Source organism: Podarcis tiliguerta (genome assembly GCF_965153285.1).
Source record: "Podarcis tiliguerta genome assembly, chromosome: 5".
Taxonomy (NCBI): domain Eukaryota; kingdom Metazoa; phylum Chordata; class Lepidosauria; order Squamata; family Lacertidae; genus Podarcis; species Podarcis tiliguerta.
In genome coordinates this window covers 50024863-50050445 of record NC_139538.1, presented here as the reverse complement: position 1 = coordinate 50050445, position 25583 = coordinate 50024863, and the positions used below count along the sequence as shown (strand labels likewise).

The window sequence follows — 25583 nt, the reverse complement described above, 5'->3', positions numbered from 1 at the left end:
TCTTCTTGCTCTGCTTGTTTTCTGCTTGCATGAATTATTTTTAAACAGAGAAGCTGTGATTCCCTCACCTGCTGTCTGAAGTGGTACAGTCCATTCTACCACAGGTTCTGCTGCATGTGGATATCCAGCCTGTTTGACCCTCATATTTTCCACATCCATTAAAGCTGATATTTTGGATAGACTGAACAGATTGCATTGCCAGGCCTGTCATTAAGCTTGTTGTTTCTGTAAATCAGGAGTGGGGAAGCTGTGGCCTTTCAGATGTTGCTGGACTCCAGTGCCCATCAGCTCCAACCAACACGGCCAGTGGTCAGGGACAATGGAAGTTGTAATCTAGCAAAATCTGGAGGGCCTTAGGTTCCTCATCCCTGTGTTAGGTCTTCCACAACATAGACTGATGTCTCTACTCTTGCTTATGTATTAAACTTTTTCTCCAGCACCATCTGTATTTCCCACCTAAAGTCCAAAAAAAGTCTTTGGCCACCCCAGACAGGTATCTCAGAACAAGGGTCAGCACAACATGGAAAAAATAGAAAAGACTCTGAAGTTTCCTGCACCTAGAGGTTGACTTTTTTCGCAGATCAAAAGCTTCATGATGGAGCTTCCTTGACTGAGCAAGACAACTTGTGTAGCTGCTGTTTTCCTTTCAAGGTCACAGAAGCTTTCAAGAGGGGAGGTTTAAATATGCAAATCTCAGTGGTCCTGGCATCTACCTCTACACTTACTGTTATGAGACTGAAAAGGCAGCCCAAGTAGTTGAAATGGAGCCTCTTGGAGCCTTCATCCATTTAGGAAATTGGAATCAGCATGATGGCCAAGAGCAAGGTTCACTGGAGCATACTGGATGAATGTGACATGGCTTTGTGCCATTGCAGTACCCCTGGCACTATGGGCTATTGCAGATTGGTGAATACATCTTGTTTGCTTATACTATGAAGAATTCCCTTTGGCAATAATGCTTAATAAGACAACTCCTGCTGGCTTGTCTCTCTTGTCCTTCTGAGGGAGGCACTAAGAACATGGCTATTAAATGAAGAGGTCTCCCTGGTGATTTGGGATATGATCTACTGGGAATTTTTCCTGCACAAATCTCATTGAACTGAATGAGAATGGCATGCAGATGGGACCTGGCACCTTTTGTATTAATTTCAAAGAGAATTGCACAGAATACCTTCTCCAACTGACTCAGTGCTTTATGCAGTATGAACAGGAGTATTGATATGTAGGGTAGTGGTGAGAAAAACTATTCAGCGCTCATGATATATTGCTCTGCAAACTACAGAAGCCTGTGAATGTGCTCTACTATGCAGATCCAGAAAAGAACTGAAGACGTCTACTTACTAAGAAAGATATCAAGGCCTTGGAAAGATGGCATGACCAACACAAATGATGTAGTTTACAGTCTAGTGTTAAACTACATCATTTGTGTCATGACTAGCAAAGTTTTTTAGGAGGCCACTGCCTGATACTTACGTCTTGTGGAAGCAAACCTGAAGCACATTGAGGCATTCTGAGGAAAACAAAATGGCAGTTACCAAAATAAGCTCTACAGGCTCTCTCTGTGGTTCAAAATGATGAAACTCTTGGCCCAATATGTTTGACCAGTATCATTATTGTGTGCCAAACAAAGTCCACTCAGTTCTCATGTTGAATTGTACTAAACATCCTTGTACAAGCCTTTTTGCCTTATGATTTTCTATTTTGGTTTTCTATTCTGTTTTTGCTGAAGCATTTGTCTTATAAGAGGTGTTCCGACACACTTCAATAAGCACACACAAATAGTTGAGCTGTGAACATGTGCAGTTTTTCACATGTAACATTCAATAGGTATACAAACTTTTGTACCTGTATTCAAGAGCTGGGCTGTACCAATCAGTAAGTGTACATTCTTTTATACACATTTGTAGATGTGTAGAGTCAGTGTTCAGTGTAACATGTGAGAAGAAATGCTAAATAAATTCATTTGATGTGACCCTCAGAACATTCAGATCACAACATTGTTGGCATCCATCTGTCTTGGGAAACAATGGAGGAGTGAACCTTTGGGGGTGAAATCAAACCATTGGAGAGTTACAGCTTCTGTGGCTTTAGAGAGCAATACAGGAGAGACGTATTTTGTTGCATGAGGGGCAGATGAAGGCATCCAGTTGTGCTGATGCAGGTGTTCTATGGTGTTTCTTCTTTCTGTGCTCATCCCAGTGATCATTCCTCCTCTGGTCACTGCTGACTGATTTCCTCCAGATGCTGTGGTTGTCTGCAAGGGATTTCCACGTTTCCAGCTTTCGTAATCACATTTGCTGACCTCTTTGTAATACAGAGTTGGTTTGCCAAATGGCTTGATGACTGCAGCCAGAGAGCACTTCCTTGGTGATCCTTCTATCTTCCATTCTGTGTACATGACCAAGTCAGTGTAGATGTTGCTGAGAGAGAAGTACAAGCATGCTGGGAATGTGGACTTGCGAGAGCACATCTTTGTTTGAGACTTTGTCCTGCCATGTGATGCCCAAAATCTTCCTGATGCAATACATATGGAAAGCATTGAGATGTTGCTCCTGCCAGGTATTAGTTATCCATGACTCGCTTCCATAAAACAGCGTGCTCAACATGCAAGCCTGGTAGACCTTCATCTTGGTATTGGTCATTAGCACCACATTCTCCTATATCTTTTTGAAGAGGTGAGCTATTGATGTAGCTGCCTTGACAATACACTTGTCCACATTGATGGAAAGGTTGTTGGTTATGGTGCAGCCCAAGCAGAATAAAATTATCTACCACCTCAAGCATGTGATCACTAATGCTGGTGTGTGGAGTGCTGATGACATTCTAACCCCGGATGTTGGTTTTTGTCAAGCTGATGGTAAGGCTGAACTCCCTGCAGGCTTGTGCAAAATGGTCTCTGTAGAGCTTCCTCAGACGACAGAGTCAAGGCTGTGTCATCTGCAAACAACATATCTCAATGTGATGTTTTGCTAACACTGTCTCCAAAAGGTCTGTTTCTGAAAGATACAGGTACAGTGACACATAGTATTGGGGAAAGGAAGGAATGAAATCATGTCATCTCATTATTTGTAGGTTCAGCTAACACAGTAAAGATAGTTTCAAGCAGACGCAGTTTGTGATGCTATCAGGCTACCCATTTTCCATCTGTCTTTTTCTGATGTCTGGGTTGGTTGACCAATTTTTCTAGACACACTTTGGATTCCAATGGCTCAATTAAATGTGCTAATATGATCAGAAGAAAATGCCAAATGATTCATTTCCTTCCACTTCACCCACAGGGCACCTGTTCATCACTGTGCTTCTTTGCTCACCCACCCACCCATACCCCAGCTTGTTGCAGAGCAAAGGAAATAGCAAAGAATAAACCCGCCAAGCCCTGGTGTTTTGAGAGGCAAAAACAACAGGAGAACAGCTAGTGCTGACCCTTGTTAAGGGGGCTGCTCCTTTTCTTTGGAACTTGCAGGACTGGCAAAGCAGCTTTTTAATTTGCTCATGTTTTCTGCCAGCTGTCATCTTCGGATTTAGCACTTTGTGCTGGCTGCAGTATGTATTGACAGTATGCAGGATGGGTGATCCCTGACCCAGGAACCTTGCAATTAATACTGACAAGCCATACAAAACATCAGACAGAATGCAGCAGGTGACTAGATGGTACATTTAACACAGGCCAGCGTTGGATATATAGACTTTAATATAATGGCAGTGCTACTGACTTTGGCTGACTGCCACTCATAAGCTTCACAGGGAAAATATGCACTTTCAAAATCTTCCTTCAAACACAGCAAATGCCATCAGCATTGGCTTTTAATCCTTCCCTGGCTTTTAATTCAAAGACATTTTGAGTGTCAGGTCATCTGTGTTTGTAAAGGCACCCCATCATTGCAATTTGACAGCCTAGTCAATGTATGCCGCCCCCAGTGCTTCCAAGACCACAAAACAAGCAAATGTGCATTAGCAGAGTAGATTGAAAGCAATGCTGGGCTATTGTTGCCCTGTCCTGTCCAGATTTACCATGGTGTCTGAAGCAGAATTGTGGATCCTCTGAAAACAGCATGTAGGATACGTACCAGGAAGATGAATGGTAGCTCAGATCTTTCTAGAATGCCACTTTGCACCGCCATCTTTGTAAAATGGAAAGATGAGATTAGGAACACTCCATGTACTTAGGCAGGATGGAGAGAGAGAGAGAGAACTTTGGCTGATTATCATCCCATAGAGGTGAGGAACCTTTTTCAACCTAAGTGCTACATTTTCTTGTAGGCAATATTTGGGGTGGTGGGTGGAGTATGTGCCAGTGGTAGGTGAGCCCAGACGCAAAAGTGAGTGGAGCAATGAATGAGAATTTAAGCCTTCGTACAGCAGACTAGTACACACACACACACCCCTACCTCTATGCTGAAAACCAGTTGCTGGAAGTCACAAGTGGGGAGCACTGTTGCACCCATGTCCTTCTCATGGGCTTTCCATAGGCATCTGGTTGGCCATTGGACAACAGGAAGCTGGACTGGATGGGTCTTTGGTGTGAACCAGCTGGGTTCTTCTTATGTTTTTATACCAGACATGATGGGTGTCCAACAACACCTGAAGTGCCACAGGTCCCCCTTCCTTGTATTAGATAACTGTTTTCCCCGTTGCAGTGGTGTTGCTTAATAGTTTCTGTCAGTCTCCAAATTATTCCCTTTCCCTTTTTCTTTTTTTGTTACTGAAAAGAATCCATTTCTGAAGGAGAGATGAAGTCATCCTAAGAAGTTCAACCTGGCCAAGCAACTGGCTCTTCTTGCCAGCACTTAGAGTTACTAGTCTGTCATTTGTCATTTTTATTTCCATTGAAATTTGCAGAGTGCTTTTAATCTTTATGGTTAATCTTCACATCTGGCTCATGAGGAGGCTACTTTTATGTTTTTTTACACAGGTGGGGAACTGAACCTAAGAAATAGTGACTTTCCCAAAGCCACAAGGGGAAATGGGGGAGGGCAGAACCTACCCACCACCTTCTCAGATAGGAGGAGCCTTTTCAACAGGTGTAAGGAAACAGTTATTGAAATTAGCCAAGTGCATATCAGGTATAAACCCTCTTTTCTCAGGGACAACTAGTTTTATCAGGCACCACTTCTGAGAGAGTGGAATTGTGTAAGGCTAACCCTAAGAAATGTGTGATGAGGCAAAACAGCGCTTGATACAAAATATTTGCAGAATCACAAAGGCCTAGGGATACTGATCAAGGCTCACATGCATCTACCTCTTCTCTCCACAACTCTAGTCAGGAAATTGCTAGTTTTCTCAAGGTTCATCCACCTGTGGTGCATGGAAGCTAAAATCTATCATAATTGCCTTCAGAAATCTTCTTTTCCCATTAGCAATTCCCTGATGGCAACATAAAGAAAATCGAAAGTCTTCCATTGCATCTTTAGCTATAACCTACTTATACATATTTAATAAGAGAACAAACTTACTGTACTACAAAAATATGGGAAACTGCAGGCCTTAGCATTTTCCACCTCAAAATTAATTTTATTTTTAAATTTAGTTCTCTATTCTCTTCATTCTCAATCGCGGATTGGTTGCTGCATGTTAAGTTATTTGTCAAAGGCTGGAAGGATCTGCCCTAAATACATACATTCTTGTCTCCCATGATGCCTTTGGGAAATGTAGCAATGCAAATTCCCAATATCTCAGCCAACGTGCATCCCACAGACCCCCCAAAGTGTCCCTATTTTCCAGGGACATCCCTGATTTTAGTGAAGCTGTCCCAGTTTCTGATTTGATTCTGGAATGTCCCACCTTTCCTTAGAATGTCCCTATTTTCCTTGGAGAAATGCTAGAGGGTTTGGAGTTACCTGATCCCCAATCCTGTGTAGAGATTTTTTTAAAAAATGTTATATTATGATTTTTTATATGTTGGAAGCTGCCCAGAATGGCTGGGGCAACCCAGTAAGATGTGTGGGGTATAAATAGTAAAATTATCATTATGGAATGGGATGTCCCTATTTTCCCTTTGCTGAAGATGATGATCCCAGGATTATCTCAACTATCGCTAGTTTAATGAGAGCATGACAACTTATGGCCACGAGAATATGAGTAATAAACACAAATAGAACCCTGATCCATATATTCAGCAAAGTGTTTGTTGAAGGATCTCAACCATAACCTGTTGAATATTGCAGAGCATACGCAGACTGTCCAGAAGCAGTCAGTTGCAAGTTGGCAGGATGAAGCAGGACAAGACGCTGCTACTAGTAACTTGGTTACTTATAGGTTTATTATTTACAGCACATTCACAAGTTACTATATACAGGATACAGACATGGATCTTAACTCTCTCTGAACAAACTCCAACTAATTCTCAGAACAACTACTGACCAACCAACCAGCCAACCAACCGCAGGAAGGTCATGAGTCATCATGCCTATGTGGGTGACCTCGACCAATAGCAGAGTTGTATCCAAGGTCCCATATCTCTTCGGCTAACTCCTTAATTGCTTCTGTGGGAAGCTGCATCAGATAGCACATAGGCAAAAATCCCAACAGTGTTATATTAAAATATCATGGGGGAGGAGTGACACAAGTCGTCTTCCATGCATAGCCTCCAGTATGAACTGAATCCTCTAACCCACAAATTAGAAAAGTCCACACAAACCAGGCCTTCATGTGATTCATGCAAAAGGTTCATACAGAAGCAATCCACATGGAGGAGGAGCTTGGGTCCTCAAAAGACTTTTTTTTTTACTATATGGAATCTCTTTGCAATCTATGATAAAAACATGCTCCGGTAATCTAGTCTACTCTGAACCAAAATAATCTGAATGTAATCACAGCCATGTTTTCCATTTGGAGTTCACTGCAAATTAATTTAATGTGCCAGCTCAGTAAGAATTGTACTGTCAAAGTTATGCAAAAATGTAAGAAATAAGCAGAGCTTTTTCTGGGGGGATGAAGGGGAATGCATACCCCTTAACATTTTTGTGAATTTTTGTACTTTTGTCCATTTACTGTATTTATTTTTCCCAATTTGAACTATAAATTTGAACTACAAAATGGTGGTTTTCTTGAGTCAAAATGAGAGTACTCCTAAACATTTTTTAAGAAAAAAGCACTGAAAATAAGAAAAAAAAAGAAAAAATAAACAATGTTGCAAGAAATAAAAAATAAAAAACTTTGGGAGAAAATGCATATGAATGCAATTTGCCAAGGAATGCAATGGGTCTTCTCGGCCAAGGCTTGGGTTGATGGGACTATGCCAAAATTGGGAAATGGATATTCTGGTAAACTCTTGAGTTGGGGTATTGCCCTCTCTACTTTGACCCAATATGTTTGCTAATCAAGAATTATATACTGTTCCAACCATTAAAAATGTCAGTTATCCTGCAGTTTAGCTATTTGATGTCTCCATGTGACCATGCCTTTGTTACAGTTGAGGGATTGTTTAATTAAAAGTACTATAACTTCTTTTTCTGTCTCAAAGCAGCTGGTGTGAATATTGTGAGAGGTTTTCTTCGGGGATCTCATTAGAGGGTGCTCTTAATTACCATTTAGCAATGCTATCTTGACATATACCAGGTAGTGTTCAGTCTAAAATTCTTAACAGGTGCCTTAAATTTCATTTCTCAAAGCACTTATGCCATAGGTGTCCTACTAATGCCATTACGTTAACTATAGAGCAAGAGGATTATAGTTCAAGGAAATGTCAGCTTTTGCCTGGCATTTTAAAACACAGAAGCAGCAGGAAACATGATCAAAAAGCCATACATAGCATGAGCTATTGCATCACTGATGTGGAAGATGCCACCAGTGGTAGAAGAAAATTCAGCAAAACACTGAACAGATGACTCTGCTACTCTAATGGTTCTTACACTGCACTGCTGCACCAAAGCATTTTCCCATATCATTGTGGTTTTGTGAGAAACATTTGGGCATGAAAGCAGCTCATGTTTTTCCCCCTCTTTGTCACACCATAACCCCCGTTTCCAGATCTGACAATGACCTAGGGAGGGACTGCAGTGTGGATCTCTCACACATGCAGAGGTTTAGCAGTCCAGGGTTGCAGGACAGCAGGGTTGAAGACTTGCTACTATTTTTGCATCAGGGTCCAAGTCTCCAGAATCTTAGAACTGCTCAATCAGCCCCAAAGGGGGCTTTTAAGCCACTGAGGAGTTTCCTCACCCTTTGTGCTGATTAGACCCAATCAGAGTGAAAGAAGGTTAGCCTCTGAGGATAGGCTCCTGGGTCAACCTGGAGCACAAGAGGTCAATAGGACTTTCTCCCACACAAGCAGGCAGAGGATTGCAGCCTTTGTTACTTTTGCTTTCCTCTAGGGTTCTCTGTAAATAAATCATACAGCACAGAGAACCAAAGAAGGCTCTTATCTTCCTTCATTACACCCCAGTTACTAAATTGTAGTGGCACAATAGCAAACAGTATTTTTTAAGAACTTGAGTAGGCCCAGCTCCTGATTTGGCAGGAGGTGGGACAGCTGTCTCATGTGGGTCTCAACACTGACCAGGGTCCCAGGGTCCCTGCAACCATTAGCCTCTTGTGTTGGTCACATTCAGTTATGGGATTACCTGACAACTATGGTTCTATAATGTTCTAGCCTTTCTTCTTGTGTTCAATCATTTACTGGCTCCCCCAGTGGTGGTGACAGAGCTGTTATAGGCCAGGAGCTTAGGAGTTCCTCAGCTCATAGTACATTATAGCACTGCAGCCACCAGCCCACAAAAGGAAGAAGGGGGAGACTGACAGCTCCAGCAGCACTGCTGAGGGCCCTAAGGAAAGCATCAGCTCTGACATTAATCCTGGTGGGACTTACCAGTGTAGGCCCCAGGAAATGCCTTGGTATGCTGGGTGCTAACATTCGGCTGGTATTCCAGCATAGGTTTGCCACCTGTCCTAGAAAAATGGGATTGTCCCTTTTTTTGGACAAAAGTGTCCCCTGTTCCATTTGGATTTCAAAAGGGACACCTTTTCCCCCATGTTCAAACTCATCTTTGTTCTCCTCCTCAAAACTGTGCAGGCAGAGGATATGTCCAGTGGGGAGGGAGGGGGGAGAGAGAGAGAGAGAGTTTGCATGGGCAGGGCAGAGTGTGGGTGCAGTTCATTGGTTGGCATCACCCACCCACCTCCCTTCCCTTACTCCCTGTCACTGTTGTTGCCACTACTGTATTATACACCCCAACCCCAGGAGCAGCGCCTCCCTTCCTTGACACCGTTGGCTGTGAGAAGGAGGCAGCCAGCCCAAATGGTGGCTGTGTCACTGTTTGTGCAGCTGACAAGGAGCCTGGCCCAGTATGAGTGACAACAGAGAGAAGAGAGAAGGTGTGACCTTCTCTCCCTCCCTTGCACCCTCCTTCCTTTCCTCTTGCTAGCGCTCCTCCTCAGCTGCCGCTGCCAGTCTACCATGGTGCAGGTCTGCCACCACTTGGCCCCCTCTGCCGCCCCAACCTGCCCTCTCCTCCTCCTTCCTCCTATGCGCTTGAGCCTCTTCTGCCACCAGCATTGGCAAGAAGCTGGAGCTGTGACTGTGGGAGCTGGCCATCTATTCCTGGCCCCTGCCCACCTGTGTGATTCGAGGGAAAGAGCAGGGCCAGGGTGGTGAGGGAGGCAAGAGGCAGAATGCGATGAACTCCCCTCCACAAAGTGGGCGAGGATTTGTTGTTATGAGAGAGTGTGCGCCCCAACCTCCTCCCCCGACCTGTCCTGTATTTTGCCTGACCAAAGGTAGTAATCCTACTCCAGCATCATAACACCCCCACCCCCATCTGTCGGTTCTCTGCATCAGTAATAAGCGACCGGGTTTCTTAGCTGTGCTTTTCTCATAATTGCAGAGTTGGTAGCTGTAGTTTATTAGCAGCTTCTATGGCAGGCATAGGGGACGTGGGTGGTGCTGAGGGTTAAACCACAGAGCCTAGGACTTGCCAATCAGAAGGTTGGCAGTTCGAATCCCCGCGACAGCGTAAGCTCCGGTTGCTTGGTCCCTGCTCCTGCCAACCTAGCAGTTCGAAAGCATGTCAAAGTACAAGTAGATAAATAGGTACCGCTCTGGCGGGAAGGTAAACGGTGTTTCCATGTGTTGCTCTGATTTGCCAGAAGCAGCTTAGTCATGCTGGCCACATGACCCTGAAGCTGTACGCCGGCTCCCTTGGCCAGTAAAGCGAGATGCGTGCCGCAACCCCAGAGTCGGCCACGACTGGACCTAATGGTCAGGGGTCCCTTTACCTTTACCTTTAACATATTTTGGAGGGAGTACCTTTATGGCAGGCATAGGCAAACTCGGCCCTCCAGATGTTTTTGGGACTACAACTCCCATCATCCCTAGCTAACAAGACCATTGGTCAGGGATGATGGGAGTTGTAGTCCCAAAACATCTGGAGGGCCGAGTTTGCCTATGCCTGTTCTACGGGCAAAACCTGATCTATGAATTGAAGCTCCCCCCCCCCCCTTCTAGCTGCTCTGTTCCTCAAGGCTTGGAAATATATTTTTTGTGGAGTTTCTCTATTTAACCACACTCTCATCTACACACAGATAAGAGATTTTCCTTCCATCATAAATCCCTCCCCTTTCTCTTTTCCCGTTGTTTGCTTGGAAGCAGGGTTTTCACATGACCACGTGAGGGAAGCAGCATCTCTAAACAAACAAACAAACAAACAAACAAACAGCTGTCTCTACCAGACAAAGTATTCTGTCTTTGAACTCGTATCTTTCCTCTCCTATATCTCTGCAAGCTTTTACTGTGGCAGGGAGTAAGGTGTTGCCTTGTAAAAAAGAATAACCACTGCCTACAGACAGAAAATATTTCTTTTCTACTTCTTCCTCTTCTCTGCAGCTCCATTCCCCCTGCTGTCTTTGTGCTTGTACCACTGCCTTCTGTAAAACAGCTACCGCCTAGATCACTAAATCTTATGTGAAGTTACCTTTTGTCTCCTGAACTGCTATTAATGACCATCTCTTATTCACCCACATGACATGTCTGCTCTCATCACTTTTACCCCTTTGACCCACCCCACCCCCTCCTCTTAGCGTCGTTACCATTTTACTATCGTCTTTGTGTTCCTTGAACAGGCAAAGCCATTAGTTTGCATGGCTTACTTAAGAGAGCATCTCTGGACAGAATCAAGCATTTTAATGCCTTACTAATTTTCCCCTTCAATTCTTCAACCTGACAGGCCTCACCATTACAGAGCAGGTTGCTCTGCTCTTTAGCAAAATGTCACTGTGTGACCACCCCCTTCCTTTTCACCATCTCTTGTTCTGAAGGCTGAACACTTTTCGCAAGCCAGAATTTGAGGAGCAGGAAAGAGTAACCAAGATGCAGAGGGCATGAGGCAAACCATACTGTAAATAAGCATTCTTCTTCCCTGTCTTACCACTTACCTTTCTTATTCTCTCCCACCCCCCTTGATTAAAACAGAAAAAGCAACACTTCCTTCTGTTCATATGTTCTGTTTGACACTTCATGCCAGTACAGCTTGTGAGGGCTTTTAAAAGTTCACTAATCCCACTCTTTCTAATATTCTGCTGCTGGGGGTGATGGGAATTGAGAGGACAGAGAAAGGTGGAATAAGCGGGTGGGGTGGACACTCCATTGCAGGGGTGCTATCTTGAATAAAATATTGAGGGGCCCAGGTAAGCCCCACCCTGCATAGTCAGTCACATAACACAGTGCGCACAAACACCATTTGAATGGCAATGCCCATCAAGTGGCGGGGGGGGGGCTCCTCAAATATTTTATTGAGAGGGCAAGACCCCATGGCCTCTAGGAGTTGGCTCCTATGCTCCTTTGGCATCAATGGAAATTTCCATTCCCCAACAAATAGCAGGTTGTCAGGACCACGGTGGAAGCCCAGAGAGGTAACTCAGAACAAAATAAACAACAAAGAAATGGGTCCCTCTATTCGTCAGTAGAGAAACAGCACTGAAATGGATGCATTTAGCTTTGCTTCTAGTTTGGTCACAAGCATGCTGGAAACATTCTCTTTTGGCCAGATAAGTGTAGAGGGAGATTATAATGCCACCCTCTTGCTCCTTTTCTTTTATACTGTCAGTTGAGACTATACAATAACCGTCAACAAAGAAAAGTCACAACATGGAGACTTTCCACAGCATTTACTTTCAATGTTTTAGATGAAAAAATGACTCAAGATTGATATGATTATACAAATATGTTTTCTAAGGCTCACCTTGTGGCAACATTTTTGTCAAAGGTCTGAGCACTGGACCAGGGGTAAGCCAACGTGGTGCCCTCCAGATGTGTGGCAATAAAATTCCCATCATTTCTGACTATTGGCACGCTGGCTGAAGTAGATGGGGGTTGGAATCCTCCACCTTCTGGAATGCACCTCATTGGCTACCTGTGCACTAAGTTGATGGTGGGCCAAGGGCTCAGGTCTAAAACAAGAGAGATGCTGGTGGTCTTGTAGGAATGCAGCTCTAGAGAACAGACTAGAGAAATGAAACCTTGTCAGGGGCATAGGCAATACTCTGTAAGGTACCTTGAAGTACCATCTGCTGGCTTTTACATGCCATCAGGCCTCCCCTTTGGTCTGCTTGCCTTCTGGAGAGACTGAGAAGGTAATTTTGAGCACGGTAGTGGAGTAGTGCCTTCTTCTGCAGAACATTGTCATAACCACTCTCCCTACACACCATCCATTGCATGGATGATTCCTTTATAGCTTCCAATAGTCAGAAGCTGCTCTGCAGTAGCAGTCAGGAGCCGTCTCCTCTGAGGTGAACATTTGAGTTAGATATTGGTATCATCCTGACAGTTTCCCCGTCCAAAATGGTTAAGTAACTTCACCATAAAACTCCAACATCCATTGCCTATCAGAAATTTGAATGTAGGTCTCCAGAAGGAAACTTCATTTTTAATGCTTGCCACATGGCATCAAGTTAGGAAAGCATCTTAAAGGACCACGGATTCTCAAACTATTTTTTTGGCTGAGGGGTAGATAAATCTATATTAACATAGATCCGTACCTGGAGGGTTGATTGATAGTAGCATTGGCCTTTCCATCCTATGATCTGTGGGAGGACTTCCCAAGGCCCAAAGGAAGCAACAGATCTCCCCCTTCAAGGGCAGAGAAAGAAGTCCAGCCTCAGAGAGGGATATCCCATGTTGGATTCCACCTCTCCAATGCTGTGGAAAGTTCTGAACCCTTTGTCCTACTGATGATGGACCTTTGATGTCAGTAGGGATAAAAATGGACTTCGGGGTGAACCAGAGGAAGCCATGGATCTGAAGGACCCAGCACCTTCTCAGCCTTCCACTACCTAGCCCTCCAAAACCAGGGAATAAACAATACCATTTCTAGCCCCAGAACTTATTCTCTCCCCCCCCCACTTTAAAAATGAAAGTAATATACACAGTGAAAATGAAGGGGGAGCACAACCATGTTCCTCCAACTTCACTTTGGTCCAAGATGAGGAAGATGAACTGCTGGTTCTCACCTCCTCGCTCACCTTAGAATTGCCTCCTCTAGGAACAAGGAAGGCATGTCAGGATGAGAACTGTGTTGTCAACAACTGAGTATATATAACCCTTTGAAAAACCACCAGCTTTAAAATGTTATTCCAAGAGCTGATTCATCCAAGATGCAGACTGTAATCATGTACATGTCTAGTCAGTACAGGAGTAAGCCCCACTGTGTATAGGACTGCAGGCTTAATAGCTTTAAATATCCAAGACAAATAATAAAAGGGAGCCCATCTGTTCATGGACAAGCCATACTTAACCGCTTTCAGCAGAAGTGGCTCTTTTCATATTCTCAGAAGCACCACTTCAAGCAGTAGGAGGTTCTGGTGGCATGAAAGGTGTGCTTGTCTTAGTTCCACATGGTTCTTTTACATGCACATTTATATGGCTGCAGCACAGTAACCCAATTCTGTCTTTTCTTTTTCTTAGTCAGCACAGTATACAATAATCTCTCATGAGCCTGAATCTTGCAAGTTCTGTAGAGGTTTGGCAGACCTGTCACTTTCCTTACAATACAATGCATTCTCAGCTTGCATTCATTATTAGAGAAATATTATTTGTCCGAAGATTAGTCAGTCCCAGTGCTAAGCTTTAAAGTTAATTTGTAGTGATTTATCTAGGACAGATATCAGGAGGTTACAAACAGCAAAAGTATACACCCCCCTGCCTCTTGCAATTTGAGGCTTCCGGGAGAGAGTGGCAACATGCATAAGAAAATGAGCAATGCTTCTTCTCCAAAACCAGCCTTGCTTCTCCTAAGAGAAGCCTAAGTGGCTATCAATGGAAAGAAAACCAGATCCTGTCTCACCATGAAATGACAGGAAGTAATTGTTCTGGGCATTATTATTATTATTATTATTCATTAGATTTGTATACAGCCCTACATCAGAAGATCACAGGGAGGTTCACAACATAAATAGAAAATGAGAATACAAAATACATAATAAAACAAAAACAAACCAATAAAACTTCTCACAAGCACATTTCAAAGGCCATAGAATGTTAATCAGCCCAAGCCCTGGTTACAGAAAAATGTTTTCATCTGCTGCCTAAATATACTCAACAGATGTGCCAGGTGAGCCTCTCTTGGGGTAGCATTCCACAAACGGGGAGCCACCACAGAAAAGGCCCATTCTTGTGGGAAAGTCCAGCAAGGCAGGGAGCAGGTCTTCCAGGAATCACAACCAATATGGCCTCCAACTTCTTCAGCAGCCTCAGCTTTTGTAGCTGAAGTCAGTCAGCCCACCTCACCCACCCTGGCCAAGCAGAAAAGGCCTGCACGGCAAGGAGCAGATCTTCCAGGACTCACTGCCAATATGGGCATCCATTTTCTTTTTTAAATATATTTTTAATTAAAATTTTTCGCATTACAATAAATAACAGCTGCAAGGACTACAAACAAAACAAGTAGAATACAGAGTCCTCTCCCAGAGGCAATTCTTAGCCCCCACCATCTATAGGGTATCAATCCATCCCCGCTCTCACCTGGGATCCCTCATTTTTCCTCCCAGTCTCTCAACCTGGGAGAACAACATTTCCCTGCCTCCCATCTCTAAGAACTATCTATCACCTCCATTAATACTTAACCTCTGGAGCTTAACAAAGCCCCCAAACATAGGACTCCAAAGAAGGAAGGAACAAGAAGAAAAAAGGAAAGAGAAAGAGAACAAATAAGAAAAAACAAAAAAGGACAAAGGGGGGAAAACATTAGGGATAGAGAAAAGGGGCTTCTGATTTTCTGTCTGCCAGTTACATTAAAAAAAGATTATTTAAGACATTCAGTGCATGTTAATATCCATCTTCTCCATTTTCTATTACACAATATTTCTTTTAAGTCAAAGTGTCTCAGAATCATTCATTTCTTTTTCCCATGAAAAGTCCAAGAGGGATTCCCAAGTTGTTATTATTATTGGTGCTTAATTTTACCTCCATTAATTCCCACCACCATTCCTCCGTATTGGGTAATAATAAATTCTGTCCATATTATGGGCATCCACTTATAATGTTCCTGCTCCAATGCTATGTCAGAATGAGCGATCATCAGCTGGATTTCTTGCTTGGAAAAAGTCCAAGATCAGCACAGAAAGAAGACAATAACAAAGAGAAGGGGACATGGAAAAAAATAGGTTCTGAAGGGGCAAGCAGGTACTGTCAATACAGATGCCTTGAGTACATGTTAACACAAGTGTGTGAATTGCTAACTTGTACAGGGGGAGCTGGATCACACCATTCAGCCTCATTCCCGGCATTTCACAGCTGCCAGCCCTGCCCTCAATATACATGCATTGAGCATGGACATCTGCAAAGGGGAAATCTGTGCACATAAGGGTGTATGAGCATATATGTCCACTTGATGGGAAAGCCATGCTATCGGAGTTACCAATTGTATAGAGACCTACATGTGTAGGTTTGCCCTTTGCAGACACCCAGTCTCAATAAATAGACAGTGGGACTGGCAAGACATGCAGCTTTGGGGGCAAGTTGTGCAAGAGGTTCAATCCCACTCCTTCTTCAGGCATAGGGTTAACACATGCATAGGACAAGTGCCATACATGCACCCTAGCCCCATATGGGCCTGAAAGATGCCATGAAGTGCCAGATAAGAGTGTGGAGGGAGCCCAGTCTTTTGCCCCAATATTTGGTATGATGTCTAATACCAGTGTTCCCAAATTACATGGGATGGAATCCAATGTCGTGCTCAGGTCAACATTCTGTCAATGCAAGGATTTCTCCTTGTAAAATGGAAAGTTCTTCTCTTCTCCTTCTGCCCCTCAAATCTGTTCTAGGGGTTCCCAAACCCCACTAGAGCAGATTTGTGGATGGCACATATGGGGAAGAGGAGGTCAGTCCCGTTGTGTGAGTGTAAATTATTTAAATTTAATACCACCCAAAACAACCAGCTTTCTTGTCCAGAAGAGTTACCATTTCCATTCTTCTAGGTCACACAAAGGCTTATTCTCTGTGAAGTAAACATCATCCACAATCCTGTCCATCTAAGACTTCTCCTTTGTAAGTAAGCAGTTTGGAAGGATTTATAAGTGCACATGTGAACTCCTGAATATCCTTTTCCATGCTGGAAAAGGGCAGAGGAGCTCATCCTAAAGAGTTGGTGAGGTTTAGATCATTATTTTAATAAGTGACAGCGATGAGAGTATGCTACTGTATTTCTAGCACTAGCTCTATTGTCTGTTGCAAGGAAGTACCAGTCAAGGAGGAAATTTTATTTAGTGCTGCATTTGGTAGAACACTAATACCATACGGAAAACAGGTATTAAAATATGCTTATTCAAGAGTCCTTTTTATGCACCTTATAAATATTGCTGACATGAAGATAATTAAATGGAGAACAGAAATTCATGACTGGTTCTAGAAGAAAAAACAATGGATTTAATCGAGACCTTGGCTTCATGAATTAATAGGAACTTGTCACTGGTTGATGTGCAGGTAAGACAGTAGTTGCAAAAAAACCAACAACCCGAAAATATGTAAAGTGGTTATATATTTTATTAGAACAACTTTCACTGGTGAAAGCTTTGCAGTCACCAAGAAGTCTTCCTCGGGCAGAACTGAAAGCTAATTCTCGGCACTATAAAGATTTGTTACTTTTATTTTGAGAGGGCTTTTTAGAGCCAGTGTTGTGCAGTGGTTAGAGTGTTGGGTTGGGATCTGGGAGACAAGGGTCACCCTCACTCAGCCTAGGGTTGTTGCGAGGATAAAATGGGGAGGGAAGGGGGAGAACCATGTATGCCACCCTGAGCTCCTTGGAATAAAGGTGAGATATAAATGTAATAAACAAAGGAAAAATAATAACAACATGCTCTTATTATTTAAACCAAACAGTGTGATTGTCTCTGCTATATCATTTTCTGATTCCTGCTTTCCAGGGTTGTTTGTACATGCAGTATGTCTGCAGCTCTTAAATGTGCTATTTGTCAAAGCGGGCTCTCTTCAGATGTTACGTGTTTTGCTGTGTGGGACCCCTTCTTCATCTGATATGTTCTCCTAGGAGAACAGAATAGTGGTGCAGTTGTTTGAAAGCCGGTGCTCAGAGATCAGGAAAAGATCTCTTTCTGAAGCACTACTATGTGTATAGGTTATCACTCTGAACTCTTTTGACTTCATGCCTTTAGCTATAAAACTGATGGTTGAAATATCCAATTTAAAGGATTCTGCAAGAATTGGCTTTTTTTGTAGTGATTGTCACTACAGCATAGTGCAGTTAGACAGCTCTGAAGAAGGGAGGCAGCATACTGTTCTACTTAAATAAGCAAGCTGCCTACTGGAGTATTGAACTCATGAGAATAAGTTCAATTTTACATTCCCCAGTTTTCGGAGTCAGGTGGCAAAAGAAGCACCTGTCCTATTTTTCAAGTGTTGGATCCTACTTTTACCATTAAGCACAAACTGTTGTTTGGGATTCCATGACTAAAGCTAAATATTAAGATTTCTGTAAAGTTTTGGCAAATCTAAAATGTGCAACAAATGTCCCACTCCTCCATTTGGAGAATTGTCTGTACAAAGCTCCATCTCGTCACAGTTTCATGCAGAATTATAGACAGACCGCAGTTATTTAATTAATTTGCTGCCAACCTATTTTGAAAATTGATGGCACCAGTTCAAATGCTATAATTTAAATCCAGACTTGTTGCTTAACAACATCTACGCATATTTTCCCCCAAGATGTTTTCTCATTTGCTCAACATGTACTTTTCATCTACATGCAAATTTTTAATGACAGTTTTATGACAGCTGTAAATCAAGCCTAGTTTCAGCTTTAAGCTCAGGATCAGTTCTGACCTGAAGAAGAGTTGATGCAAGCTCATATAAGAGAGCTCTGAAAGGCTGGTGTATCTTTAACTGTGATGTGACAAGCAAAATACATTTTGCAGGTGACCCGTGTCCCCATTGCCTGCATCTCTTTGTCAAACAACAGTTAAAAGCATAAATGCCCTGTAAAAAAAAAGTTGGCGGACTGGAAGCAGAACTCAGATGCCCTGCAGCTGTATATAATATAGCTGTTTTGTATGCATAAATTAATAGGTGAGGTGTTTCACAGCATGAAGCTAAACATGATACTTTGCTAATTAACAGCCCATGGAGAGCCCTGCTGGGTCAGAAAAAGGGCCCATCTTGTTTCCAATAGTGTCTACCCAGACACCTCTAGAAATCCCATACACAAGAAATGATGACTAACACTCTCTCTCTTTCCCCCACACCTTATATGTCTCCAGGAACTGGTATTCAGAGGTATCTGGCCTATGAAAGTGGAGGGTATCTTTCATAGCTTAATACACTGAAAGACATATCCACCATGAATCTGTCTAATCCCCTTTTAAGTCACCACACATTTTTTGTCTATGAAGTTCATAGATTAAATATGCTTTGTGTGAAGACATACTTTTTGATGTGGCATGTGTTGAATCCACTGCTTATTTTATGAGCAACTCAAATTTCCTGTATTATGAGAGAGGATGAAACATTTTTCTCTATCTATTTTCTCCACACTGCGCATACTGTTATAAACCTCAGCCATGTCTTCCTTTAAGTCATCTAAACTAAAAAGCCCCCACTGTAGTCTTTCATTGTATGGAAAGAGACCAAACCTCTTGATCATTCTGGTTCCCCCACCCACCCGCTTTTTTACACCTCTTTTCCAGGTCTTTGATGTCCTTTTTTGAGATGTGGAAACCAGAACTGTGCACAAGATTCCAAATTGCTGTAAATCAAGCTGGTGTTAAAGGCACAGCTGCTAAGGGCTGGCTGAAAAGTTGTCAGCTCCTAGTCAAGTCTCCAGATCTGCAGGAACTGACATTTTCCCTGGTGGAAATAGCTGAGGATACATGTCAGCTCATATTGCCCTCTGGAGTTCTAACATGTTAAAATATTGATTAAGGGAATGTGAGAAACTGTTTACAAATATTTACAGGAGGTAAAAGAACATAAACTTCTTTTTTGACAAAAAAATAAAAATAAAAGAACAACAACTTTGGCAACAGAAGGGTGCAAACAAATGAAATTTATGAAAAGCAACCTACAATGCTGGTACTTATTCTGAGATGACAGAGCAATAGGTCACACATCTAATTACACTAAGAGGCCAGGAGGTCATGCAACACGATTAATAACTGGCAGGTATTAGCGCCTGTCAGAATTGTAAGATTTGAGGAGATGAGGCAGAACAGGTATAAAAGTGAAGTACAAAAAGGAAACTGAAACCTTTCATTAGCCTTGCTTCTGTCACAAAGCATTGCCATGCATTTTGTGCCAGAGTAGCACAAAACAGCATTCAGGAAAATGCAACAGCACATCAGAAAAATCACGATTAAAGGAAGTGTCTGGTCCTAATACTAGCTGTGATGTTCTCCTTTCTCTGAGACTGCAGCAAATAAAAACGTGCTGTTTTGTGCAATAACAAGACAGACAAAGAACAGAGTGGTTGGAATGTGTCGTCCCCCGTCCGTCCCTCCCCCCCCCCGATTCTTAAATTGCTCTGAGCTGGATGGATAAGTGCCCTGTAAGATCAGAGCATATATTCCCCAAGGACAGAAAATGATGACCCTTGAATAAATGCCAAGTCATGTACTGGGACAATTTTTCCCAACAAACAAAAAAATATTGCAGCATTTTAAAAATACAGATCTTTATAGAGAACCCTATGATGTTCTGGTGTTTGTATATAATATTATATATACACATATACTAAAGTAGTTAAGGTATACTATTATTATGGCAAGTATAATAGCAGAATTATGGTAATGTGAAATGGGGAGAGCATGAGAGGTAGGTGATGAATGGCTGAGAGTTTAAAAGGGGGTTTGAAGGTGTCAAGTGTCCCTTATTTGAAGGGAAAGTCCCTTATTCCAGCACCATGTGCTGTCCCTTATTGATGGATGTCCCTTAAATGTCCCTTAAATGGTGTCCCTTAAATTTCAAAGGAAGCAGCTCCTCTCCCTCCCTCCCTGCCGGCCAGGGAGGAGGGAGGCTCCAACTGTGTTGCTTGGCTGTGTTGCTTACCCAATAAGAAGTCTAAGAACGACTGGGGGGTGGAGCTTGCATGCCTTGTGTGTGGCTAGTTAATGCAAGCTGAGGGGGTTTTTGAATGCTGGACGCCATTTTGTTGCACGTGCTGCTGCAAACTTTGCAGTGCAAAGCCAGGCCGGGGAGCCATCTTAAGTTGAGGCTGCATAGGCCTTGTGGTGCATGTGATTCAGATTCTATTCAGTTGAACCTCTGGTTACAAAGTTGGTTGGACAGTGTTCCCGAAGCTACCAGCATGAGTTTGACCAGATTGCAGGACAGGAAGACTGGAGTGCCTGGAACAGGTGAGGCTGCAGGTCCCTTATTTTGGCTGCTGCTCCCTTATTTTCAAGGCTGCTGGTCCCTTATTTTCAAATCTGTAAGTTGATAGCTATGCTCCAGATATTACTGAACTACAACTCCCATCAACCCTAGCCAGCATGTCCAATTATTAAAGATGGGAATTGTAGTTGAACAGTATCTGGAAGGCCAAAGACTCCCCTGACCTTGTTCTATAGCTAACATAACACTAAAAAGATAATAATGGTGGTGTCATGCAACTGCTACTGAGGAGTGTGTTCTGTAAATTGGGTACCATGACAGAAAGACTCTCCTCCCAGAAGGGAGGGGAGTGGTTGTGGACGGGAGCCCCAACCCCGCCCACGCAGGGGCGGGAGCCCCTGCTTCTTCCGGCTCACCTGGCCAGTGCCTCACGCCCAGGAGGCGGCTCCCACCTGGAGCCGCCTGTAGAGGGGGAGGGCTTGACCTTAGTATATATGCTGGGGCCGGCCCCCTCCTCAGCCTCTTTCTACGTCGCTGCTTCGAGAGTCACCCACCCTCCACTCCCTCTAGCTCAGGGCTCAAGTTTTCTTCTGGCCTTGCTATGGACCTTAGGTTGGTCGCCCGGTTGTCTGGGGGCCTGGTAGGAGTTTTTCCTGTTGGCATTAGGCCTATAGGTTTTTTCGCCTACCTCGTAGCAATCGTCACAACTTTTGTGGTATTGGTGGGTAGGTTAGGCATTGGATTTGGGTGTTATGCTGTGTGGGAAGGCTAGGTGTGGCCATCGCCTACGCCTTCGATTTGGGTATTCCGTTAAAGGAATCCGGCGGTCGTGTATTCTGTCCGATGCCTGCTTGGCTGGAGGCCATGGCACGACCCCGGTGACATCAGGGGTGAGCCTGTAGTTGGATAGGCATCAACTGGCTCCGCCTACCCTACTGATGATTCAACCCCTCTGCTGTGGTCATCCAATGCCTAAGCCAATACCTTTGCATTGCAGTAACCAATAAAGTTGTGGCCTTTTCCATGCCCATAAACCTTATACCACGCGTCCTTGTGTGTTTATTTCCACCTCACGGGGGTTGGGGGTCCTCGAGCCACAAAAGGCTCAGTCTCTGATCTGCACTTGCCAAACACATGTAGTGTGTTGAACCTTAACAGTACCTCACCTTTCTCTTATTTACATCCTACAGTGGAACAAAAGGATGAAACTGCTAAGAAATCAAACATGTAAACTTTAAGGATTGGGTTCTCCATTCTCTACACAGAATAGCATTCAGAGATGGCTCATAGGACTGAACTGGGATACACTGAAAAAGGAGGTTTCAAGAATGTGTATCATTTATTGGACTCCACTTCTGGTTTTTTATCATTCACACCTTCCACAAACTTTACCTCCAGTTGATAAAATGGCCTTTGAAGATTATTATCATGCTGTTTTATGGGATCTGAATAAAGAAACAAACAGGAAGCTTAATTTATGATGGATGTGTCCCTCAAACCTTTTAGAGCTTTTCTGCTTGATTAAAAATTCCTTGTTCCTCTTCACTGAATTGTTTAGAGGATTCCACCCCCCGTTTCACAGTCTCTACCCTGATTAAAACAAATTATTATCAAAGATCCCCCCATTGAATGAGGAATCATTAATTGAGGAACATGCAATGCTCCTTAATTACCTTTTGAACAGTTGGAGAACAAATAATCTTGGGTTTCTAAGGGACAGGCGTGCATCATGCATTGTGGCCTCATTCTCAGTGTTTGCTGGAAGGAAACTCTATTTTCAAATACTTTGGGGGAATATCTCTACAAGCCTCAGTAAACACATTGTAAATTGTTGTTTTTTCTAAAGTGTGTGTGTATAGGGGGGATAACATGCTATTAGGTAAGTAGCTGTAATAGATGTCTCAGATAATTAATAGGGTTGCCATATGTCCTTTTTTTCCAGGACACGTCCTCTTTTTCATAATGAGAGTCATCATAGAGATCCATAGTTAAAAGCAGAAGTCAGCAAATGTGTCCTCTTTTTTTGCTCTTCAAAATATAGCAACCCTAAATTAGATGTTCATTTGTTTTACAAGGGCCAACATTAGTTAAGAAATCAAGTGTGTATTAGTGATCTTATTCTGGAAATAATATAGAAATGTCAGACATATGGCAAATGTTAGCATTTACTGGTGAGATGTTAAGAGATACTAAGTCAGGACAGTATGACTAATCAGAAGGCAGAATTGAACAACAACCAAGAATACAGAACCTTGCCAGAGCTTGGGAAGACCTTGTTGCTAGAGCAAGCCTCAGCTGGAACATACATCTTCCTGCCTAGAAGGACCTAATAGTCAGCCTGGGTGAGCAGAGTCAATCCAAAAGGTTAATATGTGAAAAGGCTGTTGGCTGAAGTACTATGAATCACCCCAAGGGACAGCCACATACAAATCCAGCAGTTTCTTATAGGCCCTTATGGAAATGTACACACCCCACTTCCTGACTGCACCCAACTTTATGGCCACTTCAGTCTTCCAGAAACAGCAGGGTCTGGCAAACAATAGAATAGGATGCACCATTCTCTGTAATTTGAGCACTACATCAGTCTCTTTTTCTACATGGCCAGCATGTTGTGATCCACATGTGCCAAGCTGGGTGAGGACAGAGAAAGCTAGCTGATTTAACTTTTAGAAGAGAGAAAGCTCACTGAACTCTTTCATTAGATATAGGAGTGCCCATGAAAGAATGTGTCACAACCCAGTTTTCTGATATTTGTCATACTATATTGGCAAGATACATGCTACTACTGTAATTTTAAAACTTTAATAAAATCTAATATAATGTTCTATTTACATTAAGTTTAGCTATAGAAGGAAGAAGATGACAAAATGTTAGGGAGAGATCTGTGGAGAATAGGGTGATCAGATGCAAAATATAAGTCTTCTTAAATATGAATGCAACCATCTGAATTTGTGTTTGTCCACTTGGTACAAGAAGGTAACTGCGCTTAACCCTTTATCATTTCACATTTCAGTAATTGCAGCTTCCAGATTCTGGTTAGCTTTGCAGAATGTGGCAGATCTTGCTCTTCCTGGTATGAGAACTTCACATTATCACAGCACAATATGTTACAATCTTTACATTATGTGTCCTTCTTGAATGAAAAATATAAATGACACTCTTCTCATAAACGCAAAATTTCTAGGTATGGGATGGCAAAGCAATTTCCTTCTGTTCATTTTGGAGTTGTAAGTTTAATACCTTGATGTGCTCACATTGCCTTTACAGTAAAGCTGTTTGTTTCTGCTGAAATATAAATATTTTAAAGATAATGGGTGCCCGACTTCAACTTAAATAGCTGTTGATGGTAAATCGCTCAAGCAGGTCTCCCTAGAGGGTGAGAATTGCTGATGTTTGCCTGTACCGTATACTCATGCAAACACATGCAAAATAAACATAATGAATGGGTGGAATTCAATGCCACTCTATTATGAACTTGTTGTCTGTGCAAGCATTTCAGCTTGCCAGAAGGAACAATCCCCCCTCTTTCCCCACCATGTGCTGTTTTGGGAGTTCTTCAGACCTGCCCAGAGCCAAATTCAGGGGTTGCAGAGGTGGGGGTGGGGAAAGCAAAAGCAGAAGTCCTTGTTCAAGGCTTCCGCTGAAGGGGATCCTTGGTGACTCCTGTCCAATATTCTCCCCACAGCTCTAGTGGTGCTAACCAATCTTGAGCAAAATGCTTTGCCTGCATAAACCAGTAAGACCTCTGTATAACATGTTCACATTTCAAACAAACCCAAGATTACCTAAGATGAAAGAATGTTCAGTTGCCTTTTTTATTAGATGCAGAAAACACTGTTATGAAAATGGATTTGTACTTGTGTTGTTGATTCCTGTCCATTTACAGTATTGTGATTCATGTGATAATTGCCAAATGGAAAAGTAACCATAAGGTAATTTTGCAGTAACTTTGAGCCACAATTTTTGGACAACAGCAGCTTTTTAGTGAGCTGCACACTTGATGAGACAAGCACTCAACCATGCCCAGGAAAATGATTTCCACTGTGTGTGAAAGCGCTCTTACCATGTGCGTATAAATTGTGCTTTACGTCTTTTAGATTTCACAAACAAGGTGACCCAAAACTGCAGTGCCAAAAATGAGAGGCCCTTCTAAAAACACTCTGCTGAGTGACTAAAAAAAGAGTTTAAAAGTAACATTCAATTGCCTAATAAAATAGCGACATTATCAGAAGAGTATTTCCAGGGGATTTGCACAAAGAATTAATTTTGCCCATTTTCCTGAATGTGTGTGCTCCTTTGATAGGTCTGGCTAAGCTATAGTGAAAGGTCAATGGGTAGTCTAATAAATGAGGTCAAGACGGCTGCATGGCAGTCAGGATGCAGTAGTTTATTATTTCCCAGGAGAGGGGGGGACACCCTCATCTTCAATACAGTTGTCAGAATGGAGTATTTATTAGCCATTGTAGCTGAGGGAGACATGAACATTTATGTAAGTAGATTGATTGCTGGACCTGTAGCCAAGGCTCAGTGTGTAGATGACAATTATTTTCTTCTCACTTATTCTACAACAGCCCAGCAAGGTAGATTGCTAACATTTCACTGTTGCACACAGAGAGCTCATGGACAGGGATATCAATAAGCATCAACTAAGACAGAATGGCAAATCTTGACCTCGGACTTCTAGCTCCCTCCCATCCCTTGAATTCTCACACACAACACATACCCTTTCTCAAGAGAAGTTTGATAAGATGGAGGCAGGTGGGAAGTATGGCCAATTCCATTTGGATTCCTCCTGCCATGCCTGAGGAGCAGCTGGATG

At 42.8% G+C, this 25583-nt stretch overlaps 1 long non-coding RNA gene across 1 annotated transcript in view; it reads left to right on the top strand.

Moving 5' to 3' along the window:
• The window catches only part of LOC310677908, a 109400-nt gene that overhangs the window by 30211 nt on the left and 53606 nt on the right, over positions 1 to 25583 (top strand). The window contains exon 3 of the long non-coding RNA XR_014511507.1: positions 4913 to 5063. This is a non-coding gene — a long non-coding RNA (uncharacterized lncRNA). The remainder of the gene's footprint in view (positions 1 to 4912; positions 5064 to 25583) is intronic.